The sequence below is a fragment of the Copidosoma floridanum genome, unplaced genomic scaffold (assembly GCF_036245765.1).
Source record: "Copidosoma floridanum isolate Cflo_tuat_1 unplaced genomic scaffold, Cflo_Japanese_pri ptg000030l, whole genome shotgun sequence".
Lineage (NCBI taxonomy): Eukaryota > Metazoa > Arthropoda > Insecta > Hymenoptera > Encyrtidae > Copidosoma > Copidosoma floridanum.
In genome coordinates, this window is record NW_028321907.1 from 12,447,671 (window position 1) to 12,459,916 (window position 12,246).

The following is a 12,246-nucleotide window of genomic DNA, read 5'->3' on the forward strand; positions in this document are numbered from 1 at the left end:
CTTACAATTGTAAAAAATTTTATTGAATTTTTCACTGTAAAGCGGTAGGCAGTAATTATAGGTTTGTGCTCGCAATATAAAAAAAAATAATAATAAGAAAATCATATCAGGCAGTTCACTGAAAAAACAAAAACGTAAAAAAAAAGAAAAAAAAGATTAACCACCCGATTTTTCTACAACGATCATTCTCGCGACCCCATTTTTCGCTCTAATATTTCCTTTCCCCGCTCTCACGTCCTTTTTTTACAGCTCCCAATACGGCTACGAAAAAAAAAGTAGCCAACGATATCGTAGGTACAAGGTATACACCTTCCGTTGTATTAAAACCCCCGAGCGGTCGCCCACGCCATGAGTCCCGCGCTTACTCTAATTAAGCGTCGAGCAGTTCTCTCGTTTCGGTCCACTTTTTTTCGCCCCTTTGCTCGACTGAAACGCTAATTTTTTCGTTGGTAAAAAAAAAACCTTACCAGGATCGGCCGATCAGGGCTCTCGTACGGTCGTTCGGTTGGAAAATAAAAACGCCTGCGGTTTCGCACTTATTGAATAATTATATATCAAAGCCAAAGGAAAAAGATTCGCCCCCTCCCCTTGAATTTGGATTACTATTTTAATTAAAAGGATCGTGCTGTTTCTTTAGCTACGACAGATTTTAAATAAGGTCATTATAAAATACAGTAGAGTAAAGAGAAAAATTTTGTTTCAAAACTCAACACGCCGTGCACGAGATACGTGTGACATGAATTTTTTGTTCTATATACACAAAGTCCAATTTACCACAATTTACTCTCGTGTACTATACTGACATTTTTTCGTACTTATTACAACTGTATTTTGTGCAATTTTGATGCGTAATTAGTGTAAGTTACATTAAAAAGAGCAGATCATTTTTAAGCTCATATTCATGTTATCCCGTCATGATAATATTACAAACATCGTAGGGAAGCATACATCCCTTCTTCCATACTCTTTTGACTAGCTGCTTTCATGCGGGAGAAGAAAAAGCAAAAAAGGCGCAATCAAATAGCGAGAATCAGTCCGGAATCGGCGTTCAAACGGGAGTGATTAATCACTCGAGCCTTCGCTTTTCACAATCAGTCTCTCTTTTTTCCTGCACGTCGGTGCCGCTTGAAAAGGGGCGAATTAATCCGAAGGATAATTCGAGTGCACAAGAAAATTGGAAAACTTTCCGAGTTTATACTCATAGTCCTCAAAGCTCCTTGTGAGAACGCGTGCCGAAAGCTCTTCTTCTTCATCTTTGGAAAAAGTTTATGGGTCTCTCTTCGTACACACCTACTCTTTTTTCTGTCATTTCGGCTCTTTGGGAAAGAGAGAACGTCGACACGACCCTTTAATATCACCTCTCGCTTTGTAAAAAATCGAAGCACGCCCGCATCTTTGGCTCTACTTTTTTGAGCTGTGTCTTTGTGAAGGGTGAGCAAGATACTATCTCGTCTCTTGACTCGCGCGTTTACTTACATGTGTATATGTATAGTACACGTAAAAAAAGAGTTTCATGAAACGTATATCGATATAAGCTCTTTATCTGCGTGTGTCTGCAGCATCGAGCTCACGAAAGGCGTAAGTCGAAATCGGACGCTCTACTCGGTTTCTGGGCTTTAAAATCAGCTCTCTCTTCTAGATGTTTTTTCTTTTCCGTAAACACTTTTGTGAAACAATTTATGTCAATAGTTATACTTTTGTCCACAAACGATCATTAAGTGCATCGAGATTTGAATAATATCTCGTTAGCCAGATTAAGCGAATGAAACTTTGTATTTGAAAGATAAAATGTCTTTTCAAATAAAACACCGAGTGTTGAAAATTTTTAAATCTAGATTTTACTTCAAAGACAATTTTCGAACGGATATACAACGAAAAAAAAAAAAAAAAAAAAAAAAATGAACCCTACTAGTGCACGGAACTTAAAGCCAAGGGAGGAAAAAAAAATCCTTGGTACACCGTGAGAGAGTTTTGTATTTTGCATGCAACTTGTATAAATCGTTCACGGAGTTTGAGGCTCGCGTCTATAACATCGTTGGGATTACTCTGCACATATATTTTATACGCACACTAGGCAAATGTATCTTATACGTATTACCGCTCGTTCGATGTATTATACGATATAAATAGTCCGACAGAGATGCGCAGCGATATCTATTTAAACCCTCCATAATGTGCAAACTTTTCGCTACATTTTCGAAGATAAAAAAAAAAAAAAAAAAAAGTTCGTGACTCGATGACGAAAGTTTTGTCGAACGGCAAAGTTGGCTTTTTAATTTTAAATGGCTGCGTGAGCGTTTTAAACTGTATTTCACGGGATAGGGAGAAAAAAGGGACAACTTGGGGGAAAAAAGCGCAGTTTCAAAGTTACCGAGCGCTCCCGTGTGTGTGCTGGCTTGCGATAAATCAGGTATCAGATCCAGACGCGAAACAGAATTAACAGCTCTGACGTACTGGCCCGTAAAGTATCGAAAAAGTTGGTGGGGAATTAATATTGATGGCTTTTAAATTTGTAAAATCTGTTTTGACTTTTGTATTAAAACGATCTCGACTACATGGGTAATTTGAAACATTGATGTCGAGGATTTGAGCGATTCGAGGAGTATTTGTAATTTTATCTGTCTATGAACACCTAGAAGCTACGAAATTGAAGAAGAAAACAGCACATTAGGCGAGGAAACTTTTTCAAATACTTTGCGTTGCAATTTTTATCTAGGAACATGATGCGTTTTTACTTTTATTAGAAATTATTGTTTTATGTTTCTATACGTGTGACACGGAAACTAAAACAAAACACAATAGTTTGATGCACCAACAGGAAACATAGAAAAAACTGGTTTCATTGACGAAAAACAATTAATTTCAATAACAATTACACATCTTCAAAAAAAAAAAAAAAAAAAATGGAACAAGGACACTTCCCCTATTATAATGTTATAATGAGGAAGGATAGGCTTTAGCAAAAGAGTGGGCGATGCTACAGTGCTCGGAGCGCATTTGAAAAGCGCCCTCAGAGTTTCCACGGTATAGCGATAAAAGACCAGCAGTAGAGTAAAACCGTCTCGTTGAGCACATTTGTTATAAAAGCAAAACATTCAACGACTAAAGGGAAATTAAAATTAAGCTTTTTCTGGTATGATGGCTGTTACTAGTTATTAAGCACAATTAATTATGCTTTTGTTTGGTGATAAATGAAAGCAAGCGGATTAAATTGATGATTATAATTAATACAACTGTAATTAACAAAAGATGGGCTGTATAAAAAGACTTGGTGAAATTAAATTTTTTACATAATACGAAAATTTCAATGAAAACAAAATCAATTGAATGTAGTTAAATATACATAATATACACATGTTGGAAATTATAGTTGTGTAAATAAAGTGATTGAAATTGTCTATTTGAATAACACGTAACTGGGTTACCTTAATTACTCTGCCTGCGTTGAAGAGAACCAAAAATAAAACGAATTTTTTTTTTCTACTAGTTTGCAAAAAAAAACCTATGCCCATCAAAGTGATAAGTCAGTGAAAGCTTGAATTGCAACCGGTAATTTGAAGCAATTAAAATTTTAAAAATAATTGCATTCCAAATGTAATTTGGCAGAGCACTCACAGGAACTTTTTAATTACTATTCTAAATAATAATAAAAAATAAAAATAAAAAAACGATGGCACTACTACGTTTCATTAAAAAAAATCCCTTTCGGAAGAAACGTATCAGTAAAAAAAATTTTTTCTCAAATATGTATGAAACATTGAATTCAATCGTTATGGAAGTTCAGCCGTATTATTCACAATTTTGGTTAAAAACAAAGCAGTAAATTAAACTTGAGATTAAATTCAAGATAATTAATATCGATCCGATTATATCCAAACACGGTCTGATTAAAAAAAAAAAAAAAAAAAAAAAAAAAAAGATGGGCCAAAAAAAGAAGGGGATGCAGTAGAACGAAGAAAAAAAAAACGAGTCTCGATTTGTTTCCCATTTACACCGCTCGCACGTGAGTTTTTCCGCAAGTTGAGAAGGGGATGGGGTAAGAAGAAAAGCTAGCACTCGTAGTTTGGTAGAGACCGGAAGGAAGGGGAGGAAAAAAACAAACCCTCCCTCCCACGTTCTTGGTTAATAACCACTTCTTCTTCCATTTACATGCACACACGTGGCACTCATGCAAGCTAAATAAAGGGGGCTCTTTTCAAATTGCCCACCGGTAAACGGCGAGCTCTCGATTCTTTCGGGGCATGTGTGCGAAGAGGAAGAAGAAGCCGAGGGTAAGAGAGCCGTTTCTTTTCGCTTTAATGGGAAAGTAGTAGCAGCAGCTGGAGTAAGTCTGTGCAAACCAAGACTGTTCTCTCCTCCTCTTTTTCTTCCTCTTCTTCCTCTTCTTATGGTTATACACTAGTCCCGGGCAATCGGAATTACCATCAACGCCGTTGCATGCACTTCTTGCGCGGATACAGTACACATAGGGACACTAGCTACAGATCCCCGGCCTGTTATGCCTCGCCATTCAGAATAATTTCCGCGGAACTCAAGCCGCAGAGACGACCCCTCTTATTGCGCTTCCAGGGAGAAAGCCAGAGATAGGTATAATGGAAGGAGAAAGGAGACTTTTTCATTAAAAGTCGCTTGATATATAGCTGCCTTATACTGCCTACTGTCGAATATTGCACACGCCGCCAGTGGGACAGAAAATGAGAGATATGTTCGGGAGATATGAGGCTGCAGGTGTAGATTTTTTTTTCAGAGTTTTCTTTAGCTTCAACTTCAATTTCAACTTTTGGGTCTTTTTGATCGAAGCTCGCATGGTCGAACAGCACAGAGTGACGAATATGGGGGGTATAGCCGTACGCGGTGATGACAGCTTGTGTGGAGGACGGTGAACTAGCTGTATCAAAAGTTTTCCAAGCGGCAATAGGATTTTTTTTTTTCATTGTTTTTGAAAACACGCGCGTAGCTGCGTCCATTTGCGAAAGTCGATACGCGTTCGTGTACTTATGTGTTTTTGTACTATTTTTTTTTTTTTTTAAACAACTTTGGTAATTAGAACACGTATAGGTGTGTGTATCATTGTTTCGTTACTTTGCGCTAATTAAAAAGTAGTGGTTGAGTGCTTCTCCGTTTTTTTTCTTTCTCGCTTGTTTTGTTTTGTTTTAGTAGATGCGAAAATTTCGCGATCTGGAAACTTTTATCGAAATGAATCCTCTTTTTTGTGAATTTTTCAATTTCAACGGATCACTCAACGAGATAGTATACGAATGGCGTTTACGGTATCAGTGCTGATCTATTTTAAAATTGGATCCTTTGTAAAATAATAGTAACAATTTAAGCTGAAAGACCAGTGTATGCAGTAATCAATGGCGATATTGATTTAATAGCTGGTTTCGCGTTGTTGATTAAAATTTAATTAAGGGAAAATCGGGTATGAAATAGTTTTGCATTGATTGGATGGAAAGTTCAAGTAAAGGACCTTTTTGTTGTTGGAAAAGGACAAAGAATCAAGTACAATAAAATACCTTATACATGAAATCTAATTTTCCTCGTGGTTACAAAAAAACGGGAAAACTCTTTTTCAAAAGTAGTTTTCTAATTAAATTTAAATCAAAGTCAAGAGAGATGAATAAAAAAATAAAATAACAGCTTCGCTAAATTGAAATTTTAATAATTCAACCCAAGGTACAATCAAACGAAAACTTTCCGTGAGCTCCATAGGCCCATTGCTCAGAGTTGGATTCAAAAAGTGCAAACAATTAAAGAATACATAAATATATTTTATTAAAATGTATTTAAAAAATTAACTTTTTCACTATTACTTCAGCGATTTTCTGCTTAAATAATCAACACGGAAATAAAAACATTCCTAGCATGATTCTGCATTATTGTTAGTGTATTTCACTTCCTATAGCCAGACTTGGGCTCGGATACTTTTTCAATATAATTATCTAGAAATAAAATTTTTTTCTAAAAATAAGATGCATTAATCATGATGGAGAAATTTTTACCAGCGTAAATAATAAATTAATATTTGAAAGAAAAAATAGCTTGGATAAAAACAAGGGTCTAAGGAAACAACAATTTTTTTTCAGTATTGTGTTGTGAATAGTAATGAATAAAAAATATTTCTAGGAAAAACAATTTTCTTTCAAATTATTAAAAAATCCATAAGATGATTGCTCCCCGATTTGCCTGTATCACTTGTATCTTTATTTTTATTGTTCAACATTGTTTTTTCTAATAAAGCGAAAATAAACGAATATGGTATATTTTTCAAATGTGTACAAACATTGCTGCGATGCAGTTGTGACTACGTAGAGTAGGAATAAAAATTCGCACAACAGTGAATTTTCCATGCGTTCCTTTTCTTTTTTATTTCCTAAACATTATGTAACCTTAACCCTCGAGTCCAGGACTAAAAAATAAAACCAAATGAAAAGTTAGAACCCCATGAAAGAAAGAAAAGAGCTTTTGATCTAACCACGACACCTCGATGAGGCGCGTTGAAAAAAAAAGGATAAAAAGAAAAAAAGTGTCCAAATGATCCCAGAAGAAGAAGCGCACTTTGGATGAATATCCAACGCGCAGCAGCAAAACGGCACAAAAGCCGAGAAAAGTGGCGTAGCCGCGTGAATCGCGCGTGTAACAACGAGGGAAGCGTTGGGGGGTACACAATACACTCATCAATCCGAAAGGTCACTCTTTTTCTTACTTTGAAATCTCTCAGCTCGGCGCAGTCCTCGGAGGCGACACAGAAGAGAAGCGACTCCGCGGACACGGAAGTGGGACGCGCCAACTGAGACGACGCCGTGGCGAACAGCTTGGCTTCGGCTGCCAGGGCTCTCTCGGTGTTTAATTATTTATTTATATCCTATACAACGCTCCTCCACGTGGTGTGCACTGATGCACTTTTCGTCCTTTTTTTTTTTTTTTTTTTTTTTTTATCCCTTCCGCGCGAATATCTTTTTCCCCTTTCACCACGTACAACAGCACCGCACTTTATGTACGCACTTCACTCCTCTTCACCCCGAAGATAAACTACAGGCTCACGCTTTCTCTTACACAACGCACTTTACGTAATCACCGGCCGATATGACGAGTCCAAGTTGAATCTCGCGATGGGCTTTGAAATTTGCCGCGTTAGGGATGCCACTGCTGTTGTTCCGCGTTTCTTTGGACAGCGTGTGTACATGCACCGGGAGCTAAGATGGATAGCCTCGCACGTCCGGGTCAAGGTCGGCAGCCCAGCGCCCCGTTGCGCAAGACGCGAAAACCACGCGAGAATGACTCAATGTGCATATACTCTTCTGTGTGAAACTCGGGTCCAGTGACAACGATAACAATTGATGGTCGGCCAAATGCGCGGTGTTACTGCAAGTAGGTGAACATGCAGTCGAGGGGGTACAGAGAGAATGACTGACTGCTTCTCGGCGCAGCAGCGGCTCAACTGAGAGATCGAGGTTGGCTCCAGCTGCGTGGGAGGGTTGGACCGGAGTAGCAGCAGCAGCTTGGCTATATACAGCGTACACACTATACTGCGAGAGAAAGAGAGAGAGAGAGAGCGCAGGCGCTGCCAATTTTCCACATGGTTCTACCCGCTCTCTTTATCTCGGAGGAGGGGTGTCCGTGTTCGTCGCTTCGAAGCCTTCGGGCGATCGAGCCCCTCCCCATCATCGCCCACTGTACCTACAGTACTTATCCACTGGCTCTTCTTCCATTCCGGCGTATTATGCATCCCCACGCTTACGTTCTGTGTTATATAGGTACGTGCACTTTCATCCCCTGCGCGAAGCGTTTTAGGTGCAACCCTTCGATGCTCCCCTATCTATTGGAAGACCTCATCATTCGGTCGTTCGTCTTTGTTGCCACTATTTCTTTGGGTTGCGCGGCTGAGCACTGTGATGGTGGAAACGAGTTTTTGGTATTTTAATACAAGTTGGGGTATTCATTTCTATGGGTCGATCATTTTATGAAAAGTGCGACGCATTTTGGGGGAGTGGAATTCGATTTACGAGATTTTCCACGAATTTTTTCTAAGGTATTCATGAGAATATATTGCTGTTGGATAGATTCATATTTAGGGTTGTTAAAAGCTAAATATAATTTATTTGATTGCTTTGGAATACGAAATCATCCAAGAGTTTAATTTCTACTAACATGAAGTTTCCACCAAGTGAACTATTTATACACGCTCACTTTTAGGAACGAGGCAGAGGTGAGGATTGCTTCATTTTATTTAACGATAGTTGTAGCGAGGACTCATGAAAATCCATGTAATTTTTTTTTTTTTCATAATTATTAGCTTGGATCGAAAATAATGAACTTGATGATTTTCCAAAACAATGGTAGTGATGACAAAGCCCGTGTAGGTCTCTGTATGTACGTTCATTATTTTTGATTGAACCGACGGTAGGTTTGCTAAGTAGAAAAGTCCGAGTACGATCAGACACGCGTTGTGTAACATCTTATCATCTAGTATTTACAAAACGTTATTTTTGTAATGTTGTGAGTACAGCCTTGACTATCAGTGACATTTGTTAAAAAATATGTATTGATGTATGTGTAAGTCGTCAGTTATTTTAATTAAACCGTAGGTATGACTGAGAAGTAGAAAAAGCCGAATATAATTAGACGAACTTTGTGGATCATTTACTATTCACAGAACGTTTTTTAAAAGGTACGTTGTGAATTGACTATGAGTGAGATTTATTGAAAAATATGTATTGATGCATGTGTAAGTTGTCAGTTATTTTAATCAAACTGACGGTAATACTCAAAAGTAGAAAAAGCCGATTATAATCGGGCAAACTTCGAGTGTCATCTAGTGTTTACGAAACATTATTTAAAAGGAATGTTGTGAACTGACTATGAGTGAGATTTATTTAAATATATGTATTCAAGTATGTGTAGAATGTTGGCTATTTTAAATAAACCGTAGGTAGGACTGAGAAGTAGAAATAGCCAAGTATAATCAGCCATACTTCATATATCATTTAGTATCCACAAAATGTTGTTTTAAAGGAATGTTGTGATTACAGCATTTACTATGAGTGAGATTTATTAAAGAATATGTATTGATGTTTGTGTAGGTCGTTAGATGTTTTAATTTAACTGAACGGTAGGACTGAAAAGTAGAAAAAGCGGAGTATAATCAGACAAGCTTCGTGTATATTCACAGAACGTTTTTTAAAAGGTATGTTGTTAGTACAGTATTTACATTACATGCTAAAAGGTGTAATATTTGTTAGCAACGTCGTCGATTAACATATTTATTAGGTCACTTTTCCAACATTTAATATATAAAGCGTAAATTGCATCCAATAATAAGCGAAATTTCAGTCAGGATAAGAAGACCTGAAAGTGCATTAAAGCAATATCAGGAGGTTAACGAGAAAGGCACAACATATGCTCTGAGATTATTTATTAACATAGGGGAACAAGAGATTATTATTATCATTATTATTTTCATTATAGCTAGTACGCAAAGGTTAGTAAACTATTCGGGTTTCTAATGAATATTCTAAATAATTTAAATGAAAATAACATGTATGAGCACATGAATACAATTATTCTATTATTAATTTACATTGCACTTTGACGTATGAATTCGAAACTATATTATTTTACGTATTTTAGTGATACGAACTCTGAGATGATGATATTATTTAGTTATATTTTAGGCTCTCGGTACGAGAAATCGTCAACTTATAATTATACAGTAAATTAAGATTTAGTTTGAAGAGATAGCTAACTTGGAGAAATTAATTTTTCCTTAAATTTTTTAAAGTGTAATTCTCTTGCATAGTTGCTTTTTCAACATAAATCTGAGTTGGCTGTTTCTTTACAAAGTAATTGTTATGCATGTTTTACATCTTGTTTAGGACCAGTGTATAATAAAGTATCATTCCAAAATAGAATCCGTAATAGATATAATATGAATCAAGAGCACAAGCATAAAGTTTCGAGGACTACCACAAACTGTACTCTAAGAGCCTGCGATTATGAATTTTCATCATCCAACATCAAGTTTCGAGAGTAGCCCAAAAGCCAGCTTCGTAAAATCGGCTAATTATTTCCGTGAGCCTCTAAAAATTAATCTCCGCTGCATCGAGTCAAGAGCTATATATTGTACTTTTGGCGCGAGCTAAAATCACGGCCCCCCGACAAACTTTAAAAGCACCGGCCTTTCAATTACACCGAAAGCGTCGTGGAGGAAAGAGGAAAAAAGCCAATTGACGCGCGCAACTTTTCGCGCGCACCAAATACATGTACTCAACCAAGGAAGAACAACTTTTCCGTTTAACATAGCCAAGTTCCCAACAATAAATTGCTTTTCTTCCCCCGCGTAATGTACACACCCGAGCAGCCTCATCAGCTGGAAAGAGAGGTAGGCTCGTAAGTTTTGGCCCACACAATAAACACGCGTCCAGATTGGATGCACGCTACAGCAGAGTCTCGATGTCCTATTACTTGGGATGATTCAAAACGCCTCGGTCTTTTATTTTTCGTGGATTCTTTTTATCTGCCTATACGCATCGAAGGGGGATAAATGGAAGGGCCTCAGCGGTAGGTTATTTCACGGTAACTCGATCCGAATGTGCTGTATAATACTTCAGTGCAAACAGGATTGGGTAGGTATTATAGATGTTTGTCGAGCTTGTTTGTCGCGGCTCAATGGCACGAACGAACGAACGGATAACTGTGTGCACACCCCGTTCTGGGTATGTCCTATTGTTGTCGGGCGAAGTGGTCTATAATTCCTTCGATGGTTTCATTGGCTACGATTGATGTATTGCTATCTGATATTTATCGCTTCTGCTTCTTTGATTTTTACTTGTTTTTAATCAGTGTATCTATTGATTAAACAGTTGAAACAAGGTCACTGCTAAATCAGTGGAATTTAATGCTTGTTCTTCATGCTAACTACGATCGTTTTTATTTTACTCCACTGGCTTGGCAGTGCTAGTCTTTTTATTCTAATCTAGTAATTTCAATCATTGCAGCTTACCGTAACTTGATCTACAGAAAAATTGAGGATCGAATTTTCAAATGTATATTATTTGTAATATAACCAGTAAAAAATTTACTAATGTTGTTAGTGAACGCTATTTACGCTCAAAAATCAGTGGAGGTAATATAAGGAAAAGCTTTGAAAATTTTCTTACAATTTCATAACTTCTGCAATCGAAAATAATGTTATTGGGGATTGAAGTGATTTTATTAAAAATACAAAGCAGTGGATTGCTGTGTCGATAATGCTTAACAGTACAGTTGCCAGTCACACTTTCATCTTTAATTTTTTCCAGCAAAGCTTCAAAATTATTTTTCTTTACTGAAACTTCTTTCGATTTAACTCTCAGATATTGAAAGGGAATGGTGACGTACTTTTGTAGAGAAAAAAGGGACGTAAAGTACGTTAAAAAAAAGAGACGTTTTTTCCCATTACACGTGTCTGAGTGACAGAAATTTTTTCTTTAAATTTTTTTTTTTTTTTTTCATTCATCCAAATTAACATCAATGTATACTTGTAAAGTAAATATGTATAAAAGATGTTGAATATTTTTTTGATGAGACAGAGATGTAATAGCGAGTAGTTAAAATTCCCTTTGAATGATTTCATTTATGAGGGAGCTTTTGATAATGATAAGCGCCAATGGATGGTATAAAGGAAGCACTTGAGCCTTTTAATTAGAAATTGCTTAAGGCCGTAAAGCCTGGTAGTAATTTCAAAGTTATTAACTATTTACTTTGACGTTCGTTTTTCAGCTTTTTTTCCTTATTTTGTTATGATTTTGAGTAATAACCAATTAACAGTATGGGTGAATAAAAATATAAAGTTTTCATTTCGTGTAGTCTAAGTGAAATAGGTACGTCTATAAGGTTTTAAAAATACGTTTTTTTTCTATTTTTACAAGGATTTTTCGAATTTTACAATACTTTTTGACACTTTTGTAAAATAAAAAGTCATTAGGATTTTTTTTAAATCAATTTTAAAGTTACTTTGCAGCTTATCAGAATTAAAAAGTTGTAAAAAATTAATACAGCCCATACAAAGGTTTTCAATTGTTAATTAAAATATAATTTTTTTTTTTTCAACTAAGAATTGAATTGAATTATTGATTTATTAGTATTTTAATTAAGAGTCGAATTTAATCATTTCATAAAATACCTCATTAATGACACCTACTCCTCACTCATCCGCCTTTTTTTTGTAACCAGAAGAATAGGGCGTCTTATGCAAGATTAAACAGC

The 12,246-nt window shown here is 36.4% G+C and overlaps 1 protein-coding gene across 4 annotated transcripts in view; it reads right to left on the reverse strand.

Annotated features, from left to right (window-relative positions):
• Btk29A (tyrosine-protein kinase Btk29A) overlaps positions 1-12,246 on the reverse strand; it is a 144,516-nt gene that overhangs the window by 123,661 nt on the left and 8,609 nt on the right. The window contains exon 1 of one of the 4 annotated variants that reach the window (XM_023390477.2): positions 6,707-6,820. The exons of the other annotated variants lie outside the window; for them this stretch is intronic. The gene's annotated coding sequence lies outside the window, so the exon portion shown is untranslated. Of the gene's footprint in view, positions 1-6,706; positions 6,821-12,246 lie in introns of those variants that run through there. 4 annotated transcript variants of the gene reach the window in all.